Source organism: Ambystoma mexicanum, chromosome 2p, assembly GCF_040938575.1.
Source record: "Ambystoma mexicanum isolate Mex_15411 chromosome 2p, UKY_AmexF1_1, whole genome shotgun sequence".
NCBI lineage: Eukaryota > Metazoa > Chordata > Amphibia > Caudata > Ambystomatidae > Ambystoma > Ambystoma mexicanum.
In genome coordinates this window covers 405,966,092-405,983,542 of record NC_090923.1, presented here as the reverse complement: position 1 = coordinate 405,983,542, position 17,451 = coordinate 405,966,092, and positions in this window count along the sequence as shown.

The following is a 17,451-nucleotide window of genomic DNA, read 5'->3' as shown; positions in this document are numbered from 1 at the left end:
CCCTGTGCGAGCGGGGTACGTGTATTTCGGGGGGTGCGCGGGAAGTTTCACACGCAATTGGCCCTGTGCGAGCAGGGTACGTGTATTTCGGGGGTGCGCGGGAAGTTACACACGCGATTGGCCCTGTGCGAGTGGGGTATGTGTATTTCGGGGGTGCGTGGGAAGTTTCACACGCGATAGGCCTTGTGCGAGCAGGGTATGTGTATTTCGGGGGTGCGCTGGAAGTTTCACACATGATTGGCCTTGTGCGAGTGGGGCACGTGTATTTCGGGGGTGCGCGGGAAGTTACACACATGATTGGCCCTGTGCGAGCGGGGTACATGTATTTCGGGGGTGCGCTGGTAGTTTCACACGCGATTGGCCCTGTTCGAGCGGGGTATGTTTATTTCGGGGGTGCGCAGGAAGTTTCACACGTGATTGGCCTTGTGCGAGCGGGTAGTACGTGTATTACGGGTGGGCCCCAACGAATTGGCAGTGTGTGTCCTCCCAGGTGTGCCCTCTCCCCCCTCCCCAGGGCCTGCAGGCAGACCCCAACACAGGGGTACACACTGCACCCCTGGCCATGCCCCACAGGAAGCCCATCCACCCTGGCGAAGCCCCCCAGCCAGCCCACATGTCACCATGCACAAGTGAGCACTGACTCATGTCCCCCAGCACCCCCATCCACCCAGCAGTGAGGGGCACCTGCCAGCAGGCCCCGACTCATGTCCCTCAGTACCCCCATCCACCCAACATTGAGGGTCAGGCCCTGACTCATGTCCCCCAGCACCCACATCCACCCAGCATTGAGGGTCAGGCCCTGACTCATGTCCCCCAGCACCCCTATCCACCCAGCAGTGACGGTCAGGCCTCGACTCATGTCCCCCAGCACCCCCATCCACCCAGCAGTGAGGGGCACCTGCCATCAGGCCCCATCTCATGTCCCCCAGCACCCCCATCCACCCAGCAGTGAGGGACACCTGCCAGCAGGCCCCGACTCATGTCCCCCAGCACCCCATCCACACAGCAGTGAGGGGCACCTGCCAGCAGGCCCTGACTCATATCCCCCAGCACCCCATCCACCCAGCATTGAGGGTCAGGCCCCGACTCATGTCCCCCTGCAACACGACAGGAAGCTGCACAATCATGGGCCTCATGTGCACAAAAATACCACAGCACGCCACCCCAGTCTTGACAAGCAAGGATTTCACCAATCCACCCCACACCGACATGCCTATGTCAGGACACAAATCAAAAGTCAACCATGTACATCAACACATGTCCGTCACACACAGACACTGTTTGCCATAGATCGTGTAAACCCACATATTGACATGCATGAACCCAATGAGCGAATCCCACACATGGAATTAAAATATCAAAATGTTTTATGAACAAAATCAATGTAATGAAATGAAAGCCAAAAAAATAATACAAACATGAAAAGAAATGCATGTCCAAAAATATGAAAAAGGAAATGCAGATCCAATCCAAAGAAATCCTAAAGAAAAATGGTCCAAACTCTCTGTCCACCAAAACAAATCCAAAGGAAACGTAAAATCAAAATCCATTGCTCCATGGTGAAATCCAAAGAAAATGTACACATTAATCCAATGTCCAACTATGTACAAGCAATTTTCAAAGGGTCCATGAAATAACTATATACAAAAGTGTGGGGCATAGTCCAATCACCCCAAAATAAAGCAAAACAAAAATGAAACCTAACACTAAAAACTATTTACAATGGCGGCGGGCTAGTCAGACGGCTCACTTTCCGATGTCCCGGGCCAGGGCATCATCAAACTCCTGCTCAATGTCCTAGAGGCGGTCCTCTTCCATGGCCCCGAGGGTTCACAGGGACGATGCCATGTTGGACTCCAACTCCCTGCGAATAGCCTCGAGGCACTCGGCCCGCCTCAGTGCTCTCCGCATGGAATCACATGTGGCACTTTCACGTCCCTATACATACGCAGCCATACATGTCCCTACAAAGACATATGTGCAACTTGCACACTCCTGGCACACCACAACACGCACAGCGTCCGATCAGTATGCATGTACACTTACCGCTCGACTCCAGACGGGTCTGCCCCTCAAGGACCTGGACGTGGAGCGCTGGGTGTATGCGTTCCAGGACCCTCATCTGGCTGTCGGTCAGGTGGAACCTGGCACCCCTTGGCATCCACTGCCTTCAAGAGGCGCCGGGCCTTGTTGAGGGTCCTGGACCTGAAGTCCTCCCAGCGCTTCCGGACATGTTTGATCTCGCGGACTGCCACCCTCTCCTCATTGATGGCAGTCACGATGTCCATCCAGATCCTCTGCCGTCCTTCATTGTCGGCGCGCAAACTTCCAAAGAGGGCATCATACTGCCCCAGGACTTGCTCCACCAGCACACCAACTTCCCTGGCACTGAAGCTGGTGGCCTTCTGCCTCTCTATCTGTGTGTTGCCAGTGGTGCCAGATGGTGTAGTGTCCGACAGGGCAACCCCAGAGGCAGGTGTGGGTGGGCAACTGGGTCTTGGGGCTGGGCTGTGGAGCAATGGTATCCCAGTCGGGAGTCTTCAGTTCCAGCAGGGGTGGTCACAGCAACTGCACCGCTGGCTGATGTGCAGGCACCAAATAGCCGGGCACGTGGGCAACAGGCAGGCAGGCAGAAGCAGATGGCTGGTGGGAGCGTGCTCGGGGCTCTGGAGGGCAGAAATATGGCCTTCTGGGCAGGAGCGTGGTCTTCCGTGTGTTGTTGCGTGGCCAGCTTGATACGGAGTGATTTGGCACATGAACAAAGTGCGCGTCAGTGTGAAATTGGAGGAAAGGCCCTTAGCTCGTAAGCACGTAAGTGACGTAACGCACGCGGGCATTCCCCACAACACGGGTGCATAGTGAATCAGCACATGAGAAAACTGCACGTCATCATGCTATTGGAGGAAAGGGCCTTAGCGTGTAAGCGCGTAAGTGACGTTGCACATGTGGGCTGGCTTAAAAGGTACGAGTATGCCGCTATTTTCTTGTACGAGCGAGCAGGTGATTCTTGTACTTCTTGTCGGTTCACACGCAATTACTTCACAACGTTTCCAGTTCGTACTCCCTGTTTCCTCAGACTGTGTTCTTTTCTTCTTTTGGCAGGGGTTTTGCCAACGCGCACACGCGCGTCTTTTTCATGTTATTTTTCAAGGCAGACGGTGAGTTGCGCACATATTTTCCAACTGTGGTTGCCCCCGTGTGTCGCGTATCCCTTCAGAGGTAATTGTAGGCTGCGTGTAACACGCGTACGTTTATTTTTGTGTTTCTGGGTGCCACAGCGTAGTGCAGGTTTATTTTTCCATGCACGTGGTCTACCAGGGGTTGCGTGCACGTGTGCTTTTGTTTCTGGGTTGCCTGTGCGTTGCGTGTCCCGTCATCTTCCCCCAGGGGTCACAGACAGCCTTGCTAGAACACTAGGGTACGAATTCCATCTAGTAACCTACCCCTTTCACCCCAATTGCCCAGGACAATTGTTTACTGCAACTCCCATACGCACAACAACATCAGTGCCATGGTTGGGAGGCAACCAAGCAGTAAGGGAGGCAAAGGTGGCTGAACTCAAAGAGGTTGGCGTGGTGGGCGTGGTAGGGGACGTGGCAAGATTTGCAGGGTGTCCCTAGAGCCCAGTGTGTGGAGGACCAATCGGGGCCACCTATGCGCCCCCGATGGTTGAAGGGAAATGTAGCTGACACCATCCCAGCTCAGCCCTTGTTGAACGGGCCCATTTTGTCAACTGAACCGGCACAGGATGACTCCCAGGCTGACTTCCAGGTCACCAAGTCTAAGCCACGTGTGGCGATGAAAGTTCCTGTCACCAGGCCACGTGGATCTGGGGCAGCAATGTCATCTGCTGCCCCAAGTAGCCAGGGTGAGCAGGCTGCAGGGGCAGCTGCAGCTCAATCCACCCCAGCTTCGAGTCTCCCAGCCGGGACAGTGTCGGTCCAGGTCCATCACACCGACGTTTGCACTGCCAACATCACCCTGCAGCCAAAGCCTGCACCAAGACCTATGGTCATTCTGCCTTTACGGGCTTCAAGTACCCAGTCTACCTGCGCTTCTGCCCCTACTGACCAGAGCGGCGTAAGCCACTCAGGATCCGCTCCACCTTTCAAGAAGAAGGGTGCTCTTGCACTACAGGCTGGAACCCCAGACACGGCTACACACTCCGGCACGTCAAGGAAGCCTAGCTTCAATGATGCCGAACTTGATGCACTTGTGGCCTATGTGTTGGCACATAGCCGCAAAATGGTGGTGACTGCAGGGTGCAAGACTACGCCTGCTCAACGTAGGGCCCACTGGCAGACCATCACAGACTACATTAGTGCCCTTGGATTTGTGAGGCGCACAGCTAATGATTGCTACAAGCGGTGGAATGACCTGAAACGCAGAGCAAAGAACAAGCTGGCTTCCAATCATGCCTTTACTCTGGTGACTGGCGGTGGGTCTCCACCAGAGGACGACCAACTCACTGAACATGAGTCTGTTGCTGGAACCTTCGTCACATAGGAACAGATCCAAGGCGTGGGAGACCTACCAGATTATGAAGAATTGTCAGGTGAGTGCCCATACATGTGTGTGTAATCCATGTGTATGTTGCTTTGTTGATGTGTTCTGATTGAGTGCCAGGTGAGGGTGTGTACTCATGAGTGGTATGGGTCACCCATGTGCTTCCTCCAAACCATTCACCGGCCTTGGATTTGGTTATGACAGTATCCCTTCTGACCGCAGTAGCCAATTAGCACCACATTACTGCAGTTGCTCTTGAACTGTCATCTTGCAACAACATTGTTCGAAATTTTCAGTGTTCATTCAGCCTGATTGTTTCAATCCTCCCATTTTTACAACGCATTTTTCTGCTCTAATGCCACATATGTGACATGCTTCTGTCATAGATTACACCCCACAATGGCCCACATTTATTACCTTGTTATGGGAATGATTTAACCATTCAGGCTGATTGAGTAAGGGCCAGCTCACATTAATTTTTGGGCCCTGTTTGAATGTGGAACATGACTGTGTCTCCTGTCATGTTGAAGTGACCAACCATTGATGTATCCATCTGCCTGCCATCACTGTATCATTGAACACTGGATGTGTTGCAGTGTGTGCCACATGCATATTTTGTCACACTATTTTGCATTTTTCATCTCATCATGGCTATCTCACATGGATGGGTGACAGTACTCATTCACTAACATATGGCTGTATTTGTCAAATGTACCATGGCTATGCTACGTGCCATCGGTGTGCTGGCATGTGTCATGTATGTGTATTGGACATGCCACTCACAGGCTAATGTGTGATGCCAGTGCTATCCAGCATGCAGCAAATCTGTTGCTTTTCCATCTTGGAGTCCTCAGTGTCTGCTTTTTGCCTCCCCTTCCAACTCATTGACAGTGCATGCATGCCGGAGTTATAGTCATGTGTAATTCATGTACTGGATCTCTGGCTTGTCAGGCCTATGTGTGTGCTATGGTGCTCATTCCTGTTTCCATTTGTTGTCTTTAATGTTTTTGCAGGTGATGACGCACTTGATGCTGTTGAGGTGGAGGAGATGGTGCAGACCCAAGAGGAATCTCAGCCACAACCGGGCACCAGTGGAAGACGTGGGGTGGTGATGGGTGAAAACCCAATCCTCCTGCAGACCATACTGTCCACGGGTGTCTCTGGGTGCACCTCCCCAGACCTCTATGATTCAGGTGCTGAATCGGACAGCGAGACATATGTGCCGTCGCAGGTGAGTGTTTCTGGCAGGGATGCTGTTCTGTCCAACCAACTACATCGGGGGTAGACCCCTCTATGAGGATGTCAGTGTTGGTAACTCCGCCTTTGGCGGTTACGGATGCAGGGTCACACTCCACAACATTAGCTCCTGTTCCTGGGCCAGCAGATCAAAGGGGGAATGCAGTCCTGCAGCCTCAGGCAGTGCCAACACAGCAAGGTGCAGATCGCCTTGCCCCAAACAGGTGTGGTGAGCGCCAACGCGGTGGCCGTGTGCCACCAGGCAATACTGTATGGGAAAACTCATGTACAGTATAGCAGCACAACAGGGAGCATTGTGTGAAATGATGGATCAGGCAATGGATAGGGTGGCCACTTCCATTCTCCCCTGAAAGGCAGATGGAGCTCCAACAGCAGGCAAAAGACTCCATTTGGCAATCACACAGAGAGGACATGTTGGCGTCCAACAGGGACTGACGGGTGGCACTGGAGACTCTGCACGAAGCCATATCTGTAGAGTCACAGGGCCACAGGGAAGCCCTGAGGTTAGAACACCAGTTCCTCAGGGAGACTATGGGTGAACTTGAGGCTTCCCGAAATTTTAGGTCAGAACAGCAGCTGGAGCAGCTCACATGTTCACTCTCAGCAAAGCTCCAGGCAACCCGTACGGAGATCCGGGCATCACGCGAGGCCATGCAGGTAGAAATGAGGGCTACCCGTGAGGTGCTGCATGGGGATCTCTGTACCATCATCCTCCAGAACGAAACCTTCCACACCCGCATGCTTGCTGCCATGGAGGACCATACCAGGGCTTTGTGTGGGCTGCCTCCCATAGCACGGCCACCTCCTGATGTAGCAGCAGAGGGTGAAGAGAGCGACAGCAGTTCTCCCACAGTAGCGTAGCCGTGCAGGCCATGAGCCCATGGAGGTATTTTTTTTTCTCAACATCCACGCAGGTGGGTGTTGGGGTGCACCCTATCCTCGAACCTCCTGGGTGGCCTCCCCCCCACCCTGGTCCACACATGGCCATTTTTGATTTTTGTATTTTTTTTTTTAACAATGTGTTGCCTTGTGTGGCTCCCGTGGGCATCCACTGTGTATTCCAGCTGGGCACATGCAGGCTTGTCCTGTCTTTGGGTTAGATGCTTGGGTTCCTGACACACACACCCCTCCTGCTTCACCCTTTCCATGGGCTTGCAAAGGGTGTGACCAAGTGACAGTAACTTACAAAGTGACATTGGGCTTCCATGAGCTGTGTGGGCAGGCTGTAGTCAAAACTGTGTGTACATCCCTAGTGGGGATTGTTGTTGGATTGAACACTGCATGGTGTATTGATATGTCCTTGTGCATCCATGTCCTCCTCCTTATTCACATGTATATTCTTCATGTCTTCACAAGGCCGTCTCCTTTGCAGATGCAGTTCATGTTGTATGCAGTACACTGACACATTTGCCTGACAGCAACACTCTGCAGTTGGAAGGGGTGGATGTGCTGGCTTAGTCAGGTTTGTGAGACTTGCATTACTTTGATTTTGTACTGTCATATTTTGCCACTGTTTCTTCCTGTGTTGCTGTTTTGTGTTGCTGGTAAGTATTTGTTCATGTGTGCTGTTTCTTATTGATTACTGGGAGCATATTGTCTGTGGCCTTTTTACATTTGGGACAGTGCACTTTGTGACACTTGTGTCATGTGTTGTGCATTCATTTGGTTGCTTTCACATTGCATGACATGCCATGGTGTGTTGGGTAGCTGAGATGGGGTGGGGTTGGGTGACATGGCACTATTTTCATGTTGTATTTTGCAAGGGGGTAGTCATTCATGCTGCATGAATGTGTGTCTTTTTGTGACACAGCATTGGTTGTCTTTAAGTAGGTAGGGATGCACACAATGTAACCCTTCCAGTTGACCAATCTCAGGCTGGTATGGTTGTGACAGTTGACTGTCCCTTATGTCATCATCATTGATTGTCAGCTGGTATGTGCAGGGCTGTGTGCACTCCACAGGGGTAGGATTTTAGGTGAAGTAATTAGCCACCAGCTGGGTACAGGCTGCCTCACCATGTGCCCTTTCACCTCCCATGCGCAGCGGCCGTGCATGTGGTTGGGGATGTGGGGGCACCACCATGTCCACCCGCAGGCCCCGGTGGGTTGCAACGTTGTGCAGGACACATGCTGCCACTATGATCCTGCACACTACTGGGGGCGCGTATAGCAGCTGCCCACCAGAGCGGTCAAGAGAGCGAAAGCGTGACTTCAGCACTCCGAATGTGCGCTCCACTATTGCCCGGGTTGCAATATGGGCTGTGCGGTATCTTACCTCAGGTGGTATGGTGGGGTTCCGAATTGGCGTCATCCTGTGGGTGCTCAGAGGGTAGGCACTGTCCCCTGGGGAGGTGATAATGGGTATCATTAGTGGGGTTGTAACATTACTCAGTATCTGACATGCATGCATGTGCAGAGGCATTTATAATCGCCAATCAGCCATGTATCACCATGCCGCCCAGATTCTAGGTCCCGGTTTAGGGGTGATATTCTGAAAATGAAACTATCATGGGTGGACCCTGGATAGTTGGCATATACTGAGGTGATGATTCCCTTGGCATCACATAGTACCTGCACGTTGATGGAATGCTAGTACTTGCATTTTCGATAGATGTGCTCAGTTGCCCTGGGAGGACATAGAGCCACATGGGTGTAATCAATGGCACCTAGCACTTTGGGGAAGTGTGCCACCCCGTAAAAGTCCTGGACGGTAGCCTGCCTTTCTGCAGGTGTTCTGGGCATGTATATGTGCCTGCGGACTGAGGAGCGTGCAGTCATGATGGCCAACACCTGGTGTAGGCAGCGTGACTGCATGGCCTGTGACCCCCCCCACTATGGCACTTGTCTGCTGAAATGAACCAGTAGCCAAGAAGTGCAGTACATTGAGCACCTTTTCCAAGGGGCTCAGTGCTTGGGAGCACAGGGTGTTTGATGTGAGGTCATCCTCCCACTCACTCACCAGGTCGAGTATTATGTGTGGTGGAAACCTGTACCTCCCATACACCTGGTCATCAGGCATCCCAAAAAGGCTGGTCCTGGGTGAAAAAATGCGGGGCCTGCTGTCCTCCTCCTCCTGCAGTGTCCCACGACCACTGCTGCGAGGAACGGTATATTCATCTGAGCTTGTTTGTTGTTTGCGCGTACTTTTATGCTGCGTGGGGCCGCATACGCCTGCTTCCTGCTGACGTACGTGTTTCCGGATTAGTGCGTCTTTTTTGGCGCACGCGTTTCCCTTGTTCGATTCCATGAATACGTGTTGTAGGCGTGCGTGTGGGCGTTGCAAGCATTTACCTCCTGTACTTCCCCCATAATGCCCACATTTTCACGCGTTGTTCCCCATTACGCGTGTTACACCCCGTGTTCGGCCCATTTTTGTTGTGTGCGCTGTGCTTTGTGAGCTTTCGCTCTGCGCATAGCGCACGCCGTTTAATGATGTGTGCGCCACCCACGATTTTAGCGCACATCCCAGGATTTACACGCGCACTGACTTCCATGAATCAATGCGCGCAGATTTGGCATGCTTGTGCTGCAATTTTCACGCTTGCGCTGCTATTTTCAGCGCACCTTGATTCCATGAATCGGCCTGTATATGTGTTGTCAGGATTGTTTGCTGCGTTTCTATGAAGGACTAACATTTGCAAACACAATTGGTCTGTACTGTGTAAGTAAATGTTGTCAACAATTGGTGGCAATTGAAATAGAATATTCAATGCTACATTTGCGTAGCAATTTACACCAGTTATATTTGAAAATTTGAATGGACCAGATAGTTCTGTGTCCAAGTCATTTTTTCGGAGTGTGTGTTGCTTCTTTGAAGAAGTACCTTAGCTACTTTGAGTAATAGGTTCTTCTTTGATTGTGGTAATTGATGAAGTATTAGATTCTTTTACTCTCTTTGGAGGATTTGCGGTGAGATCCTGTTGCATTTCTGTTTGAATTACATTTCTTTTACAACGTTTTCCTTTTTGTGGAACAGGATATGTTTTTAGATGGGGGGTGTATAGTGAACGTTGTCTATTGTATTCTAAAATGCAAGGGATATCACTGTTTACTTTACTTGCATCAAAGTTGATTAGAAATAGGCCGTCAAGTGTACGTAAGCGTGATAGTGCTACGTAGCTCATGCCTTCTTTAAAAACTGTGTTCCCAATATCCATCAATGCTTTGTTTAGGGTTAGACCTTGTGATTTGTGAATGGTGACTGCGTATGCTAGAGTTAGAGAAAATTGTTCTCTGCGCACATACATGTCATTGAAGGGAAGGAATCAAGCTGTTGAGCACCCTATCCTTTTTACTTCTGAAAGTTTGTCAAAGAGAATATTGACAAACTGAATGCTGTTGTCACGTGGGAATGTTTGAAAGCCAACAACTGTACCCAGTGCTCCATTAACTAGTCCTTGCTCCACGTCAAGGTTACGTTTAAGCATTACAGTTTAAGGATAATTTTAATATTTTCTCCAAACTAGCTGTGTTGGAGATAGAATTTTCTAAGGTATTTAGTCTTGTTGTGGCTTCTTGACACATGGGTAGTGTCATATCATGTAGGTCCAGTTTGTCTGTGGAGCAAATTTCAATTATCGGTTGCATTTCTTTTTTCAACATTGTTTCATTGAATTTGAAACAGCTTGCAAGAGTTGGCATTAAGGACATGCAATTGACATTTTTGTGTGATAATTGTTCCATGACATCAGTAGCACCTGAGTTATGGCCATAAAGTGCATGGATGTGCTGGGTTTTTAATATTGCTTGTGCTCTTGAGATAGTACACCAACTCTAATACTTTTTAAAATGTTGGCGTAAGTGAGGTCTGCAGATTGGCGCATGTTTTCTTTTAATTCTCTGTATTGGAAATGTTGCCAAAGGTTGACATTTCCTATGCTGCCAACAGTTTTACGGCAGAGTTTGTATCCTAAGGTTTTAAAAATAGGTTCACCTTTCACTGGTGTCAATTGAAGAAGATCTCAGAAAACAATAATGTGTTTTCCTCCAAAGAGCTCTTCGTAGTTTGTTTTAAGTACTTCTTTCTATCTGAGGTGAATCAAAGCCAATATTATGTTGGTCAATTCATCTATTAGTAGCGTTTTCATTTGTTTTAACACTCTGCATAGTTCCATTGCAGCTTCTGTAGACATTTTGTAATATTCTAATTTGTTTTGGTGTTCTACTGGAAGGAGTAGTAATGAGTGTAAAGTGAGTGTAAAGTGACACCGCCTATGTTGTAGGCAGCTAAACCTGTGGGAGCAGTTACAACAACTTACAGTTTGTTGTTTGTCAATTGTTGATAGAACTTGCTGATGATTTTCATTAAGATTGTTTTGCTTGAACCAGCTCCACCACTGACGTATAGTAGAATAGGTTTGTAATTTTGGCAGGTACATTCTTTATTTTCATGTTGTACACCATGTACAATTTGTTTTGTTATTTCTTGAAAAATGGTACGCTGCTCTTTGTTCAATTTTGATTGTAGTACAGTTAAGTCTTTTGTATCTTCTTCAACGTGACACATGGTGTTCTCTACTTCTCTCATAGCTAATTCTGCCTCATTTGCTATTAGTGGCAGTCCCAGTGGTTCTTGGCTTCCTGTTACAGAAGGTTGACTACTGTCCGGAGTGTCCTTATCTAGTTGGGCCTGGAGTTTTTCTTTGTGTTGCTGTTCATTGTGGAACATTGTTTTGTACTGTGTAAGATTTACATCAGTGATAGTGCTTTCATTTGCTTTGAAAGCTTCTTCATAGGAGTCATTGTTTTCTTGTATCTCTTCTTCTTTTCTCCATGGTTTAAAAAGTTGTAGCAGGGACATGTAATATAGTTCTTTATGTTGAGGAGTTTTTAATGACAATTTGATATGATTAATTAAGCTTCGTTTGGTAAGCTTCACTAAGCTGCCTTCACAATTTTTCACTCTATATCTACCTTTTTCAGGTTTTATATTATTTTTGTATGTGTAGTTTTGGGCTATGTGGTATAGACACATGCTTTCCAAAGTGGTACTCCTGTTTGGGTAGTGTGTGTCTAGTAAATTGTTTTTCAAAATGTCTTGGCTGTTGGGATCATTTTTGGCTATTGTTTCTATGTCGTCGTATGATTTGAGAACTCTTTTTCTAGATTTAGCAGGACCAAGACTTAGCCATACTATATTTTCAGATTTTCCACACAAAGCAGTACCGGTTAAATGATCTGCAGCTTCATAGGAGCCACATTTTCTATGAGAGAGCATTTTTATGCCTAAACTGTACAATTTCTGAGATAGTGTTTTGTCCGATGATAGGTCATTCCAGAGGTCTTGAAGCTCTGTTTTTTCTGCTTTTGTTAAGTAGGCTGTAACATATCGTGCAACTGCAGTGGAATTGTCTGCATCTATATTTGCATTCCATAAGAGGGCAATGATTGCATTGTAATCAATGATATATTTTGCTTCTTCTGTTCTTTTTATGTAATATGTGTTCTTAGGTGATTTACCTTTAACACTATGTCTGACTGAAGACATGAAGTTGTTCACTTCACCTGTTTCTGTAAATGGTCTAGGGAAACCAAAGCGGCATTTGGTGTAGTATTTCCCTTTGTTTTTGTATTTGCGATGACAATATTTGCCACATTTGTGTCTTTGAAATTGTACAATTTGTGCACGAAGATCACTATTTGTTGCTTCCGATGGAATTTCACAAGAGACATATTTTCCGATAAACTGTAAAACAGTGGCATCACTGTCTTGACCAAATTTAGGAGAATCTTTAATCCATAAAAGCATGTGGGTATGTGGTGCTCCTCTGGCTTGGTATTCTTTTCTCCAAAAGAAGTGTTGCACTTCTCTGAGGGGAGGAACAGTTTTATGACAAATAAAGTGTAGCATAGCAATGAAACGATGTTGGAAATATCTTGAAACATTAAAAGGATCTAGAGAGCAAAGTTCTCCAGGTGTTATTTTATCTATGTTTGTTTTGTTTTTGTTTGATATGCGTAGGAAACCATGTAAATCTTCCAATGCATATTTTGTACAACGTAATGTCACAAACCAAGTGGGTGGGCCAAGGTTTCTTATCATACAACGTACATCTCCATGACGTTGGACCCAGTACTCTTTCGCACCACGTATGTTTGCTAACAGATTTGTAATGCTTGATTGTAAAACCTCATCTTTTTCTTGCACTTTTTGTATTAATTGCATAGCTGACATATTTTGAAAGTGGGTTCCTGATTTCAATGTGTGTGCAACTCCGTAACATAGAGTTGCTAGTTCACTTTCAAAGAGTAGGTGGAATATGTATTCCATATTTTGTCTAAATCTGGGGTCTTCAGAATACATTCGTAATGAGCGGTATTCTGATGCTGTTATCTGAATAGGTCTATCATTGTACCTTACTCCTTTTCCAGTAGGAAACAGTAGAGGAAAAGCATGTGCTTCTATACTTTTTTCCCATATGCTGATTGGTGATCCTTTGGTTTGTCGCATTTGGTACATTTCTAGTGCATCATCTATGGTGTCATTAGAGTGTAATGGATGAATTGTATAATGGTCTACAATATTGGATACTGTAGTAGGATCTAGAAGTTCAAATTGACCAGTTTCTGATGACTCTTGAATTATTTCAGTTGTTTCCCTTAAGTTTTCTTCAATATTTATTTCTTTGTAGTATTCATTATTGTCTTTTAGATATTGCAAGGCTTGTCTAACTTTATGTAAGTCTACGAGTTGTTGCCATTTTTTTTGTCTTTTGAAGTTACACCATTTACTAAGACAATTAAAGATTGCTCTGTTGGACGTTGCACTCCCAGAGTGTGCACATTTTCTTTAAGATCTAATGGTAAATAAACTACTTTGCCACGAATGCCTTTCACCAATTCAGAGGGAGGTAATTTTGCTGTTTTTGGTTGAAGGCGTATTATTGATTGAAATGGGTGCACTGTTTGAATTATGATGCTCTCATATAACTTGAGTTGTTGCAGGGGTTTTGGTAGTATAATCACAAATAACTTGGGAATAATTCCAAGTTATTTGTGATAGCACGTGACAGAGTTTGGTTGTTGTCAAGTTTTGTAGTGCAATAACTGCAAAGTATTAAGGGGTCAGTTATTTCGTATTTGTTTTCTGCTATAAAGTAGAGAGCTAATTCAAACCATTTGGAATCTTCATTGTCTTCTATTTTGTATGTTACGGCTAAAGTTTTTGTGTTACTTTTATAAAAAGTTCTGTGGCAACACACACACACATGGTTTTGTACTTCAGCGGATGTACTTTTAAAATTTAGCATTACTTTTTTGTATGTGTGTAGTAGAAGGTTGCCATGTGTAGAATTGTTGCTAGTCTGTTGTAAAGCTGTTGCATTTTGTAAGTGGCTTTGACTTCCAAAATATTTTTTTCTGGATATGGTCGATTTCTTCGAGTAGATCTTTGTCTGTACCATGTAGAAGAATGCTGTTTAAATTGGCTAGTGCTAAAGCAGGACATTTAGCATAGTACAGTTTATAGACTAGATTTATTATAGTTGAATGATGTGTTGATATCATTTTGATATGATGGACGGTGCTTTCGCAGATAGGTCCTGAAATGCAGGCTAATTAATGTCCTTGTAGTCCTGTGTATTTGCGCACTGGACAGGTATCCTTATTTTGCAGCACTTTCATTTTGATTTTGTCTTTGCCTTTCACATACTGATTGAGGAACTGGCATAAAGATTTGAAAGATTTTTTGGGAATGTTACACATTGACGTGCATGGCCATACTGGACGTTTTGGTTCAGTCGAATGCAGAGGTAATTCTGAGTTTTCTGGGGATATTTTTGTAAGCAGTATTTCTTGTTGCATTATGGTATTATTAAGTTTTTCATAACCTCGTCCACTGCTATGTCTGGCAATTGTGTTTGTTTGGTTTTGTTTGTATGCTTCTTCAGTAAAATATGGTTCTGTGCTCGTGGTGTGACTCCATTCACCTCCACAGATATTTGAGAAGTTATTTTTGTTGACATTCCGTTTATTTAGAAGTCTTTTTTGTAATTTAGTAGTTACTTTTGTTAGTGGTTTCATTCTGTTTAACACTAAAATAAATAACTTTCTTTTGAGAAGGATTGCACCGTATATCAAAGTTTCTAAGATTCATTTTCTACGGTAGGTTTTAAGGGTTGTGCATGATTTGTCTCCTGTTTTTATAAGATTTTGAAGGACTCTGTGGCGGAACATTTTTGCTAAAATACTTTTTGTGACATGGCTACTTGCTAGTGTATCAGGATTTATAGGAGCAGTTTTAGCAGTAGTGGCAGCTGAATTCTTGGTAATCATTTTCTGTTTCGTTTTACATTTTGATGGAGAAGGCACAGTTGGAAGCTTGTTTTGTTTTGCTAAATTACTGTATTAGCTGTTTTGTTTGAACTTTTTGTACAACCTCTGCTAGAGAGGCCGCCTCTGAGTCAATTGCATCGGCGTTCTCCGGCTACATTCTCCGGTTCAGAGGCTCTAACCAACATCTCTTCGAAAGGCACAAACAGCCTTATTGACATATTGACCACAAGCTTATTTTGGACACTTTTATTTTCATTTGCTCTCTATCTGCGTTGCTTTCTACCGACTTGCTTTTTGGTAGGCATTCTTTGGGATCTTTTGGAAAAAAAAAAGAAGGTATGGGTTGGGACGTTCTGCAATGTATGTGTGCTGTGTGCATGGGTGTCTGAGTATGATGGTAAAGATGTATGTGGTGGTATGTGATTGTGCATTGGGCAGCTACAATTAGTTGGGAAGGCTATTCTTCTATTTGTGTGTTAATATACTGTGGTTCAGATGACAGTTGAAACTAGTAGAGCTAGTGGTGAGGAGAAGCACTAATAGTAAATCTAATGGTATAAAATTAAAACAGTTCTTTGTTTTGTAGTACTAACATTCTAGGCGTTAAGTTATGTTATTTGTGTTCCAAAAAACGGAGATTTGTGTGCCATTCTGCCTGCTAATCCCTGTTTAATAAATGGGGATTTGTGGGCAGAATGGTTCAGAAATCTCTGTTTTCTTGGTGTCCAAATTACATGAATGAACTACACAGTGTGTTTGAGTAACAGTAAGAATATTAAAGTAGTATTGTACTTACTCTTTTTTTTGTGGAATGAGCAGGTTTCTTCGGATATGTTGTTTGTAGTTCAGATGCTGCTGATTTTCAGGAGCGTGGTCTTCACTGCAATTGTAAAAGAAAGAAGTTAGTAATTTTGTGTGTTTATAGCAATGATGTTAATTTAGACGTTGATTTTTATGTTTTTGCAGTAGTATTCTTGTTTGATATCTGAACATAGTGTATGCATGCATTTCATTTGACTATGTGCAGCCTTTATATTTTATTTACAATATGTTAGTTGAACATGGTTTGCTAATGAGAAGAATTTTAAGTGTATGAAATTCACTTGGTTTTTTAAAGCTGTGTTGTAGATAGCAGACTGGTTTCAAGGTGACAGTTGATTATAGTAGATGGCAAAAATTGCAATAAGGTCATTTTATAGGTTATGCAGGTTTAGTGGCATTACTCTGTGTATATGCATTCATAAGAGTACATGTACTGTGAATAAAATATGCATACCTGTAGTTTGTATTCATGCATGTGGATATTCATGCAGCTGTAAGAAGAAATCTTGGAGACTTGTAGAGTAGTTTTTGTAGTACGTGCTTTCCAATGATGTGAGACTTGTACTCAGAGTGATCAACAGTACATTTTAAGTGCGGAACTCTGATGATGGATTTAGATGTAGAATTCTTGGATGTGATTGGTGGATGGTTGTGTGACTGCTTAGCTGTATCCAATGAGGGAATTGCACCAAGAGTGATGTGGAAAGGGTAGAAGGGCTGGCTAAGAGTTACGCGCTTTGTGGGCACCGCGGCTGTCCGCGGATAGGGCGTGCCACATCTGGGGTTTTCCAGCAAATCCAGCATGGAAAGGGGACCGTAGGGATCAGCCAATCAGATGTTGAGGTTGTGGATTTGTGTTGAAAGAGACTGTGTGTAGTGAAGATGGCAGAGGTGGAGAAAGTCAGGGTGTTGGTGCTTGGAGATATGTTTGTGCATGGTTTACAGCAGTATGCTCAATGCAGGCATGTGACAAACAATTTCAACGTTAAAGGAGTGGAGGTGGTTTGGACCACTGTGCCTGATTGCAATGTACAGGCAATTGTACAGGTTTGTGAAGATATGGGCAGGATGAACAGTCCACATCTGGTAGTTTTGCATTATGGTGCTTTCCATTTGGGGTACATCAGTGCTGCTACTTTGTTGGCAGATTTGGAACACTTGGTTGAAGCAGTAATGAACATCCTTCCAAATGCCAAAGTATTTTTTTCTGGATTGCTACCTAGGGCAATATGGGACAATAGTTCTGTTTGTTGTCCTCAGCAAAACATTGGCAGGTGTGAAATCACCCAAAACATGTGTGGTTTCATGCTTAGAGCTGGTATGTTTTTCTGTAATAATGAGAATATTGATTCCAGTAATGCTGTTTATTTTGAAGAAGATGGCATTTCCTTATCTTTTTTGGGAAATGCCATGCTGTTTTGGAATATAAGGGTTGCTTTGGAGAAGGTTATGTGAAGATTTTAGTAGTAAAGTAAGAAAAAAAAATACAAAATAACAGGTGTCTGTCAAGCATCTGCAAAAAAACAAAAAAATGGCTCTTTTCAGAGCCAACCTCAAAGGGGAAATGGGGCACAGTATTTAAAATTACATTCAC